A 12,598-nucleotide genomic window follows, 5' to 3' on the forward strand; every position below is an offset into this window, starting at 1 on the left:
TGGGTCACCTCCCCAGCACAATGAGGTACTAGAATGGAACATTAGCCCAGGCATTCTGTACTAAATCTTTCAAATAGATCTCAGATAAGGGATCTCCATTACACTCATTTATCCTTTCCCTTCAATTTTTAATGACTTCTCCAAAGATGGCAGAGCTTTCAGGAGCTTAGAGGGAAATGGAAATAGGACAGAGCAAAAGGGGAAATGGATGCCATTTGTATCCAGGCAAATTACTGTCTCCCAATTGCTCTCCAAGGTAGTTCAAATCCAGTATTGGATATTTTCATTTGGGTATAACTCTTTATGACTTACAATTAACTAGATATGGATAGAATCTCGGTATTTTAATAAATAATATTATGGAATCTAGTTTTATGTAAAATTTTTCTGGCTGAAAGCTGTCCCAGTCCAGCTTTACTGATAGGAATTTCTCTCAAATAAAAGATTCTATAAAGCAGATGCCTTGTCAAACCCCTGACCATTTAAAAATTACTTAATTTAACAGAGCTGCAATTTTTTACTTTTATATTTATGACTCTTCATGGTCCTTTTGTAGAATAATTTTTATTGCTATCTTTTGTTTTTACAATGCCAAGATTTCTCCTACTATCATTTTTTGTCCTTATTCCAGAAAGCTGTCCCATATAGAAATAATATTCTTGAAGAAATAAGAAGAAAAATATATCAATATGAACAATTAATATATTAAAAAGTCTGAAAATATATGCAGTGTCCAATGTTTATAAACTGCCCACCTCTACAAAAGATTTGGGGGGAAGGGTTTTCTCAAAGTTCTTGTCTGGGGTCATGTTTGTCCTATATACTTTTTATTGTTTTGTAACTATTTCTCCATTTATATTACTGAAGTCATAATACATTCTGTTTTCTTGACTCTGATTCCTTCTCTCTGCATCAGATTTTCCATATATTCATCATATTCATTTTTTTATAGTGTACTAGTATTTTATTATATACATGTGCCACAATTTGTTTAGCTATTCCTCAATTGAGGGACATTGATTTTATTTCAAGTTCTTTGCTACTATTTAAAAATGTTACAAATATTTTGATATATATGGGGCCTTTCTTATCAGTGACTTCCTTGGGATATGCACCTAGTAGTGGAATCTTTGCTTCAATAGCTATGGACATTTTTATCCCTTCATTTGTATAATTCCAAATTGTTTTTCAAAATGATTGTACTGATTCATAGTTCTACCAACAATGTACTAGTGTTCCCACAACCCATTAGTGTGTTATGTGAAACCTGAGTTGTTTTAATTATCAGTTGGTAAACTTCCAGATTACCATTTGGAAAGCTACCAAAATGCTTTGGAGCATTCTGTCTATAGGTATTAATACTTTTCAGTTTTTCCTCTTAAGAACTGTTTATATATATCCTTTGTCTACTAAAAAATGAATGATTTTCATCTTAAATATCTGACAATTATATATATGTACAAAGATATACATATGTGTAATTGTATATATAGAGAGATGTTTGTGTTATATATTTGTGTATGAGTGTGTATATGTCATAGTTACTAAACTTTTATCTGAAATATTTGATATAAAGGTTTTTTTTTTTTTTTTTTTTTCCCCTATTTGACCACTTATCCTTTTAGTCTAAATTTTAGTTCAGACATTTTCAGTCATGTGATACTCTTCATGACTCCATTTGGAATTTTCTTGGCAAAGACACTGGAGGAGTCTACCATTTACTTTCCAGCCCATTTTACAGATGAGGAAACTAAGAAAACAGGGTTCAGGGACTTGTCCAAGTCACATAGTAGTAAGCGTTTGAGGCCAGATTTGAACTCAGGAAATTATGTCTTCCTGATTCCAGGCATGTTACTCCTTTTCCTACACCACCTTTCAACTTACATGCATTATTTTATTTGTACATTTATTTGTGCATTTTATTTATTTCAATTTCATGTCATCAAAATTATTTATTTTACCTTTTGTTTCCTAAATTTATTCTTATAAGAAATAGTCATAGTCATAGTCATAGAGAAGGAAGAGTAAATAGAGATCATTTAGTCCATCAATTCCCTAAGCTGGGATCTGTGAACTTATTTTTTTTTTCTATTTTATTTGTTTTATTTCTTTTTTAAAAAAAGCTTTTTATTTACAAAACATATGCATGGATAGTTTTTCCAACACTGACCCTTGGAAAACTTTTGTTCCAAATTTTCTTCTCCTTCCCCTTACCCTCTCCCCTAGCTAGCACATAGTCCAATACATGTTAAATATATTAAAATACATGTTAAATCCAACATATGTATACATATTTATACAGTTATCTTGCTGCACAAGAAAAATCAGATCAAGAAGGAAGAAAAAGAAAAACTGAGAAAGAAAACAAAATGCAAGCAAATAACAGCAGAGAAAATAAGAATGCTATATTATGTTCCACACTCTGTTCCCACACTTCTCTCTCCGGGTGTAGATGTCTCTCTTCGTCACTCCACAAGTGGAACTGGTCTCAATTATCTCATTGTTGAAAAGAGCCACATCCATCAGAATTGATCTTCGTATAGTCTTGTTGTTGCCATGTGTAGTGATCTCCTGCTTCTGCTCATTTGTGAACTTATTTTTTAAAAATATTTTTGGATAATTACATTTTATTATAATTGTCTTCTTTTTTATTCATATGCATTTTATTTTATACATTTAAAGACAGTATTCTGAGAAGAGGTTTATGGACTTTACCAGACTGCTGAAGGACTCTATGACATAGACTGAGAACTCCTGATCTAATCTGACTCATTTATCACTGAGGAGCTTAAGGATAAAAGTAGTAATGTGTGGTACGGAAATGGTGAAGGGTCACCATTTAATAAAAAAAGCTGGAGAGAGCTCTAGAGAAAAGCAAAGTTTATTGTACATTCTCGCGAGAAGGGCGTCCCACTCTTCGAGTAGACTATCGAAGAGAGGAAGCGCCTCCTGTGGGCAGGACAGCACCTTTAATCCCTAACGCAAAACGCCCCCTCCCACCACTGACCCTCATCCTCATTGGCTGAGAGTCTTACATTCTAAACGCGAGATCTACCCATAAAATTGAACTTGACCAATAAGTACATAGTTGCCCATATTTGGATGAAATAGGGAGATGTCATAGGAGGGGAAGGCAATGCCCTTCAGAGTCCTTCAGGCCTACTCGAACTCTGAAGTAGATGAAGCCTTACTCAATTTTCACAACTGTCTTGAAAGATCTCACCTCATCTCATTCAGTAAGATGGGATCACAGCTACTTATTAGCAGAGCCAAGACTAAGATCTAGGTCTTCCAGCTCCCACTCAGGTTACTTTTTGCCATATCAGCTGCCTTCCTTACATAAAGATAATATCTATATTTTCCAGAAGGAAGCATAAGGGAAGGCTGGAAACCCAAGGCTATAGCAAACATCTGAGAGGGACTTTTCTAAAGTATTCTGTTGCTTTATATTTCTTTCCTTGGAGGATAAATGGTATTCCCCATCCTCAGATGTTAGCCCTCTGTCAATAAGGCCAGGTTAATAGTGAAGACCACTTCCTTCTCTGTGATCTCCAAATCCAGCTGATTGAAATCCATCAGAACCTGGGCTCCTCGGCATAGTCTTTGAAAACCCAAAGCTATCTCCACACCATGTCGAAGCATCATACTTGGACTTCAGTGAGCTGTGTGGATTATCATATATTCTAAGTCATCAGAGCCTGCATTCTTGAAGTTTTGCTGTATTTAAAAATTTCAATGGATCAATCCACCGGAATATCCTCCCTCCACATTGGAGGTCACCCATTATCCTATACCACTCTTGTCCTGACTTTTCTATAAGTCTTCCCCAGTGGATCTATTCAAAACACTGGAGACCTTTGTCTGATTCTTTTAAGTATAAGGGGTCAAAGGACACTTCTCTGAGTTTATAGGGAAGCGAATATTGTCAGGGATTTTTATTTAATCTTCCTGAAAAGGGTGTGAATTTGATCAATGAATTCATTCTAATTAAAGACTAAGTAGGGAAAAATTATTTAGCTTTTAATAATATAATATTATTATAAAATAGAAAAATAATATTTAATAATATAAATAATAAGATTATTATAAGGGGAGCTACTACTTTATGCTGGTAAAACTTTAACAACCTGGCTCTCTGAAGATACATCAGGACACACTTTACAATTTAATTTCTATTACTAACATTTTCTCCATCACTTTTTTAATTTTAGGCAATGAACAAAATAATAAATCAAGCCCTGACTTATAGTGCTTGATGATTTCTAAGGTATAAATTTTACACTGAAAATGTAATACTAGCTTTTTGAGAGCCTGATTGAGCTGGCCTAAATATATCCCCTGACTGGACCTGGAAAAAAAAAAAGAAATAATTAGAAGATCAGCCTTTGTCAGAAAAATCCTGAGAGAGCGTTAGAGCTAAAAGCCAGGAAACACTACTAATGGGCTGGGCCTAGGACAAATGAAAATTGCACATACAAGAGGAAGGGAATTTCTTTGGAATTCCTATCCACAGTATCAAGAAGCAGTAGCCCAATTCTTCAGTCTTAATGAAGGACCCAGGAAGAAGGCAAATCATGGGTTTCTGGGAAAGAGAAACTGCTATGGCCAAATTGTGAGAAACAGAGAGAAGGGGAGTTTCTGAACAGCATCAATCTTGAAATTTCTTTCTAGTATTCCTAATTTCAAGAGTTCTAGGACCCAGTCTGTTGTCAAGAATAATAAATGTACCTAGCCCCCACAGCTAGAGAACTGGTAAGGATAAATTTCTTATTTGGTGGCACAAAGGACCTATTTTCTTTTTTCATTCCTGTGAGTTATTGAGTTATAGAACATTCAGTGGAAATGATATCGCTTCTCTAGCAGCAAGTATGCTTCCTTCCTAGGAAGAGTGCAAACTACATGGAAATTTAATATAACCAGATGGCAATTCCAGCCACCAGTCATTTGAAGTAGTCTTGAAAACAAGCAATATTTTCTTCCTACTATAACCCATGATTTCTGAGTAACAACTGTCCTCCTCACCCCACTCTCACCCAGGATGAATCATTCACGGCAGAAACTTGTCCAACTAGTTGTAAGACCGACCTAGTTCCTATCTCTCCATTTCTCTACCCTGATCTCTTAAAGTGCACCTACAGGTGTGGCCCACATCAAGACTTGGAACTTATCCAGAGCCCAGACAAGAGCTATGATGATGGCTCATCAGTTGATCTTGCTGATCCCATATTTATCATTTAGCTTGAGCAATTGGTCTCTTTCCCTGTCTGTTGCAATCAAGTCCCCATAGAATCTTGTAGTCCTAGTTCCAGTAATTGAGTCACTGTCTTGCTCCCTCTATTGAGTCATGCTCCCAATCATTTTTTTCATGTCTTATTTTTAGAACTTCTACAATTCCCAATGTGTCCCTTTCACCGCTCCCTCTCAGAAAGCCAGACTTTAAAACAAAAGTTAAAAAAAAACCACCCTGCAATAATTCAGTGAAACTGGTCAACACCTCAAAAAAGAAGGGAGGAAGTTGCCTTCTTATATTATCTTCTCTGAGACTTTTTGTCATTCTAATTACATTAATTCAATTTTGTTTTGCTATTGTTTCCATTTACCTTGTTGTGATTGTGTATATTGTCTTCCTGGTTCTGCTTTTATATCAGTTCATATGCTTTTCCATGTTTCTCTGGATTCATCTCATTCATCTTTTCCTATAAAAAAATAACGTTCCTTTCCATTCATGTAGCACAATTTAAGTCGTGAATGTCTACTTCATTTCCACTTCTTTGCTCCTATTAAAATGGTTGATAACTTGTGCTCATTCTAACTCCACTAATATCTTCCATTTATTACTTCAACTTCATTCATATTATTTTTACCCTAGTTCAAGAAAGGTTCAAGGTATGTGTTTGAGAGAAAGGATGGCACTTTTAAGAAGATCACTGGCCACAAGGACACAGGAGTCAGCCCAGGCAAATGATTGGACTTTTAATCAGTTACATGGAGTAGAGGAATCAGTCTATGAAAACTACAGTATTTTAAATCATGGATAGAAAGAGCTGATCTGAGAGCTACAAGAGCTATAATAAGTAAATCAGTTAATAAAAATCTAGTGAGTACTTACAATGTGTGAGGCACTATGCTAAGTGCTGAGGATGCAAAAAGGAGTAAAAGTCAATCTCTACCCTTCAGGAGCTCACCGTATAATGAGGCTGATGGCAAGCAAAAAAATCTGTACAAACAAGCTTAATTAAGGAAAAAAAAATAGTACATAAGATGGAAGGATGGAAGGCACTAGAATTAAAAGAAAATGGAGAAGTCTTCCTATAGAAGATGTAATTTTGGTTAAGGATTGCAGGAAATCAGGGCAGGTGGTAAACAAAAATGAGGAGGGAGAGACAAAGAAAATGACCAGAGCTAAGAAATGGAGCGTCTTGTTTGTAGAATTGGACAAGGAGCCCAGTGTCATTGAACTGAAGTATATATGGTGAGGAGTAAGGTGTATAAATACTGGAAAGATAAGTTGGGCTAGTTTATGAAAAGCTTTGAGTGCCAGAGAATTTTTGTATTTGCCATAGAGGCAATAAGGAATCACTGGAGTTTATTGACTAGGTGGAGGCCTGCACTTTAGGAAAATCACTTTGGCAACTGAATAGATTAGAATGAGGAGAGACTTGAGGCAAACAAACTCAGCAGCAGCCTATTGCAATAGTCCAAGCATGAGTTGAAGAAGAGCTACACTAGAATGGTGGCAATATCGGAGTAAAGAAGGGGACATATTTGAGAGATGCTGGAAAATAAACTTGGCAGGTCTTGGGAACAGTATAAAGGGAAAAGAGGAGACAAAGATCCAGGACAGAACTCTATGGAATACCTAAGGTTAGAGGGTATGTCTTGATGATCCATCTGAAAAGGAGCAGTCACTTAGGTAAAGGGAGAACCAGGAGGCCATGGTGTCCCAAAAACCTAGAGGGAAGAAACATCAAGAAGGAGAGAGTGACCAACTCTATCAAAGACTACAGAGAGAAAAAAAAAAAAAAGGCTAAGAAGCAGTCTGGGCATGCATGGAAACAGAAGCAATGTAAAAGAGAACAAGTAGACCCCAGAGGCAAACGTCAAGGAGGCCTCTGGCCAAGGTCCTGGAAACATTCCCTAAGAGCTATTCTGCTTCTATGATGGAGCTGAACCTCAGGGGATGGGGAGCTCCCCAGAAGAGCATGCTTCTATTGCCTTTTCTGTACTCTTATTATCTCTAATAAACACATTCTTTGTGTAAAGTTTTGTTAGCTGCAGGGCCCTTGGAGAGAAATAAGCCAAATTATAAGTTTCCAGGGGCTTACTCTAGAGGAAAGGCTGAGCCAGAGAGATTATTAAGAGAGAGAAATTCCTGAGATTGAACTCAGTTCCTGTGTGCTCAGAGTTGAGATCCTGAGCAAATGATTACATTCCAAGGAGTATCTTCTCATTCTTAATATTTCACAGATACCAGGTCAGCATTTGGGCTATCACTTTGCCATCCCTGGCTGTTGCCACACAGTTATCCTATTTCCTTTTCAGATTAAGCAGCTGGGTGGGACAGTGGATAGAATTTTTTATTTGATTGCCAGAGACTCTTTGCTTAGACACATTACAGTGTAACCTTGAGTAAGTTACTTAGCGGGTAACTATGGTTGCCCAGCCATAGTTTCCCTGTCTACCAAATGAGAATAATAACACCTATCTAACAGGGGTATTGTGAAGGCAATATGAGATAAGTTTATGTAAAGCATCCTGGAAATTTTAAAGCACTATAAAAATCATGATGATTATTCTTAAGTGATGTCCTTAATGTTCTCATGCTACTCGTGACACAAAAAGTCATCATTAGTAATAGGCTGCAGTCTACTTATACATCAAATGTGTCTTTTCATTGCCCTCTGGGGCTGCCTGCAAGTGTAATTCTTCTAAGGTCATTCTGTTTCAGGATTCACAGCAATAGAGCATTAGCGGGAGAACATTTGTGCTTTAAAAAAATGTTTAGAGTGTTTATGGCAGTGAACTACTTGGCATTATTGAATATATTGTACAGTCTTCCAATTGTGACCCATCCTGATGGCCTCCTTCTGTTCAAAGTTGGACCCAGTTCTTTGTTCATCTGTGACACCACCTGGACAAGATATGTACCTCGTTAACATTTATGTAGCACTTTAGGGTTTAAAAATCTCTTTACTAGTATTAATTTATACCCTCCAGTAGCCCTGGGAGGCAGATGCTATTATTCCCACTTTATAGATGAAGAAATTGAGCCAGATACAGGTTAAATTGCTTGAATTACATCATCACAGAACTGATATCTAGATTTAAATTTGGTGCTTCTTGACTCCAGGTACAGCACTCTTTTTACCATGCTACCTAACTGCCTCTTTCTTCAGGCTAATTCAATGGTCTTTCTATCTAACTCCATATCATAATTTTTTGCATATTCCTTGTTTTGTGGCCTAAATTTCAAGGCTGATCTGCTTCAAGGAGCCATAGATATCATTAAAGAGCCCTGCTGTGATCCAGAGGTCAGGTAGGAGTATCTTTTGATGCTTGTGTGCTGTTCACATCAGCTTGGAGAACAAAGATTTGCCTTTGTGAAATAATAATATAATAGACTTTTATAGAGATATTGTTATTAGCAACAATACTTATAAAAACTTGTATTTATGTAATGACATACTTGTAAATTATTTTCCTGTCTTCTATATCTCTCTCCCTTTGTATTTGAGAGAGAGACAGGAAAATGTAGTGGAAAGATTACTAGATTTAGAATAGGGAGGTCTGGGTTCAAATCCTGACTTTGTGGGATGAGTGACTAAGCAAGTCATTAGATTTTTCCAGGCTTCAATTTCCTGTAAGATAAATAAAGGTACTAAACTGCAGGGTTTCCATGGCCCCCTACCAGCTCTGAATCTCTGAGTCTATGAGTATGGAGTCAGGAAAATGAAGATCCAGATGTCATAACTTGAAGAAAGCAAGACACTTAACCTCTACTGTGCTTCAGGCAACTCTCCAGGATTTCTGTATTAAATTGTAGACAAGTTGCAATCTGTGTTAGTGGAGAGGGCTGCCACATCAGGAATTCTCCATACTGAGGAAATCATAGATTTTTCATGTATTCTTGTGTCTCAGTTTATCTTTAGAATAACCTTGCAAAGTAGTGAGGGCAAGCAGCATTATTTCCATTTTAACAGATTAAGAAAAACAAGACATAGTGATCAAATTACTTTCCCAAGGTCGTGGTAAAGCTAGACCTGGAAACCAGATCTCTTGACTTCCATTCTATTCAGCTGTCCACTGAACTATATTTCTCACAATAAAGTAGAAAATAACTTTAAGAAAAATGAATTAAAGACCTGTTCTGCATGCTGGAAATAAAGATATAAGATCATATTCTAGGTTGTTGTTCAGTCATATCTGACCCTTTGTGACTCTATTTGGGGCTTTCTTGGCAAAGATACTGGAAAGGCTTGCATTTTCCTTCTCCAGCTCATTTTACAGATGAGGAAACTGAGGCAAGCAGGATTAAGTGTATTAGCCAGGATCACACGACTAATAAGTTCTGAGACCAGATTTAAACTTACAAACATGAGTGCTCCTGACTCCAGGTCTGGTACTATCCACTGTGCCATCTAGTTGCCTGCTTATTCTAGGACCCAGAAAGAAAAAGATAAAAATGTTTAACACTATGGTGCTCAAGGAATTTACATTCTATTTAGAAGATAAATTATGTACACAGATAAGTATAATAAAAGATAGATAGTGATGATGAAAAGGCTTTGTGAAAGAGAGGACTCCTGAGGTGAATCTTGAAGAAATATAAGGATTGTGAGATGAAGGTAGGTATTCCAGGTATGGAAGGCAAATGTACCAAGGCTTAGGGCTGAAAGATAATATGAAACTTTGGGACAATATTTAGTAGTCTAGTTTGCCTACAACTGAAATACATGAAGGCAAGTAATCTGAAATATTACTAGAAATGGAAGTAGGATCCAGATCTTTGATTTTTATTTCAGAGGCAACAGGAAATCACTAACAGTATTGAAATGGGACAGTGATCTGGTCAGACTTGTGCTGTAGGAAAATTGCCTCCTTAAGGCAGGAAGACACTAGACTCAGTGATTTCTTAGAGCATGAGATCTATGATTCTGTTCTCTATGAGAGCTATGATTCTGTTCTTTGTACTGTCTATCTAGCCCTAAGAAACCCAAGAATATTTCTCTTTCCATCAGTATTAGAGGATTAAAAATGACAGAGAAGGTTACAAGTTCAGTCACTTGATCAGTCAATGAACAAGTAATAAGCATTTGCTATGTGCAAAGCACTGCACAAGGTTCTGGGTAAGGATTGGAAGACCACAGCAGAAATGGGAGCCATCCACAAAATTGAGGTCTTCTCAGTTAAATGGTTGGTTAGTTTTTGCACTTCATTCTGGAAGAAGACCAAAATGACCTCACTGTGTTGGGATCGAGGTTCAGTGTGCCCAACCATGGCTGATCAGTCCAATATGAGTTAGAAGGCTCTCCCTCAGGTTGAATCCAAGTAGTCCATATGAACATGTGGAGTGGAGATTTTTTTTTTTTTTTTGCACCATTAAATGTATCTTTTAAACTACTGCAATTCTGCTTTGCTTATAGAATAAAGCACCTTCTTTGGTCATGCTAGATGGTCTCACAATCAGTTCCAAGAGAGTGTTCTTGCACTGCTTCTTCTTCTTCTTCTTTTTTTTCTTCTTCTTTTTCTGAGGCTGGGGTTAAGTGACTTGCCTAGGGTCACACAGCTAGGAAGTGTTAAGTGTCTGAGACCACATTTGAATTCAGGTCCTCCTGAATTCAAGGCTGGTGCTCTATCCACTATGCCATCTAGCTGCCCCCTTCCTAAGACAATTTAAATGGAAGCGATTAAATGGCAGGGCTCTGGTATATACCATCCCTCATTTACAGGCACAGAACAACGAGGTCAGCACAATGGCTCTGCAGACCTTCAGTGTCTTCCAAACACTGATCTAGCTCAGACAATGCAAGCTTCAACCTCATCCTCTGTGTATACATCCCTGAAAAGTGTGCTACCTAAGTAAATGAACTTATCCATAGCATTAAAAATCTCCCCTTATGCTGTAACTAATGGTTCCATGTTTGAGTGGTATGGCGCTGGCTAGTAGAGAACCTCTGTTTCTTTGTGTTAATTGTTAGGTTCAAATAAGCAACTACACAAATGGTTAAAAATGGTTAATTTTCATTTGACCCATTGCCCAGACTATGAAGAGAAAGGAAGAATGGACTTTGACCTGTAAAGGAGGAACAGACTTACAACCTGGAAAGTCCCTAAGAAGACCTGGGTAAAGGAGCGGCATTTGGTATAAAATCTATGCCAGGGCAACCTAATCTGGTCCTAAAGAATGAAAGATGTATTAGCTATTAGAAAGAAAACAAATCAGTCAAACTTTATCAAATCCAAGGTCCTCCATACAGAGCCCTCAGGTCAGGGAGGGAGATGTTTTCTACCAATGAACATGGCAACTGGAACTGCAGCACAACAGGCAGATGCCAGATATGAAGATTCATTGGACAAAATGCCAGAATGTGCATTAAAAAATCTTTATTTTGGCCCCACCTTCTTGCTTTCATCTCACCCTGAAATTCAACTTTATTATTAGTATGCCCTCATTGTTCTCTCTAATGTGTAGGAACCAAGCTGGGATGTTTTTGTTTTTGATGAAACCACTAATTATGACCATTCTGATAGGCAATCCAGATTAGAAAATATCTGAATAATCTATATCCTATCTAAATTATTACTCTTAAATGTATATTTGAAATGTACAAATAGCAGTGTTATAGTCAGGATACTAGGCTTGGACTTAAAAAGATCTGGGTTTATAACTTCTAAGATCTATTTAGTAACTGATCCTGAGCAAGTCATTTAATCTCGATTCCTCAGTTTACTCATCTATAGAATGAGGGATTTGAACTCAATGACCTCTTACAGGATTAATCTAGACCCTATGATCTTAAGTCACCAAACCTCTATGTGCTTCAGGCAATAGAAATTTTTCTACTATCTAGAATTTGTCTACTAAAGCTTTACTAACTAAAGCAATAGATAAATTGGTATCTGGTTGATGGAAGGAGTTTCCACACTGGGAATTTCCCCAAGCTGACAAAATCACAGAATGAAAGCCATTACCTAAAATAGGACTTTGGAGATCTGCTTTAATGAATAGATGAAAATTGTTTTCAATGAGTACACTGTTTTAAATATAGGTACTTCTTTAGCACTTAAAATTTTTGTTCCTTAGATTAGTTTAAATAACCACTACAATATTTTTACAAACCAACCCTTCCTGTCTCCCCATCCACTTAGCCCTGTTCCACACTTTTAAAAATAGATAAAGCAAAGGTAAGTTTTGGTTGGATCCCTGTTCAAACTAAAAAATACTCCAAATCAGTAGGGACCAAATTAATTACTTTTTCTTATATTTCCTAATTTCTCCACCATGGATGGAACACATCCTTGCAGGTGATTAACAAGAGGTGTCTACTGCCTGGAAGTTTAATTATCTTTATTTTGTTCATCTTGTCCAGAAGTAGCA

The sequence above is a fragment of the Sminthopsis crassicaudata genome, chromosome 2 (genome assembly GCF_048593235.1).
Source record: "Sminthopsis crassicaudata isolate SCR6 chromosome 2, ASM4859323v1, whole genome shotgun sequence".
Lineage (NCBI taxonomy): Eukaryota > Metazoa > Chordata > Mammalia > Dasyuromorphia > Dasyuridae > Sminthopsis > Sminthopsis crassicaudata.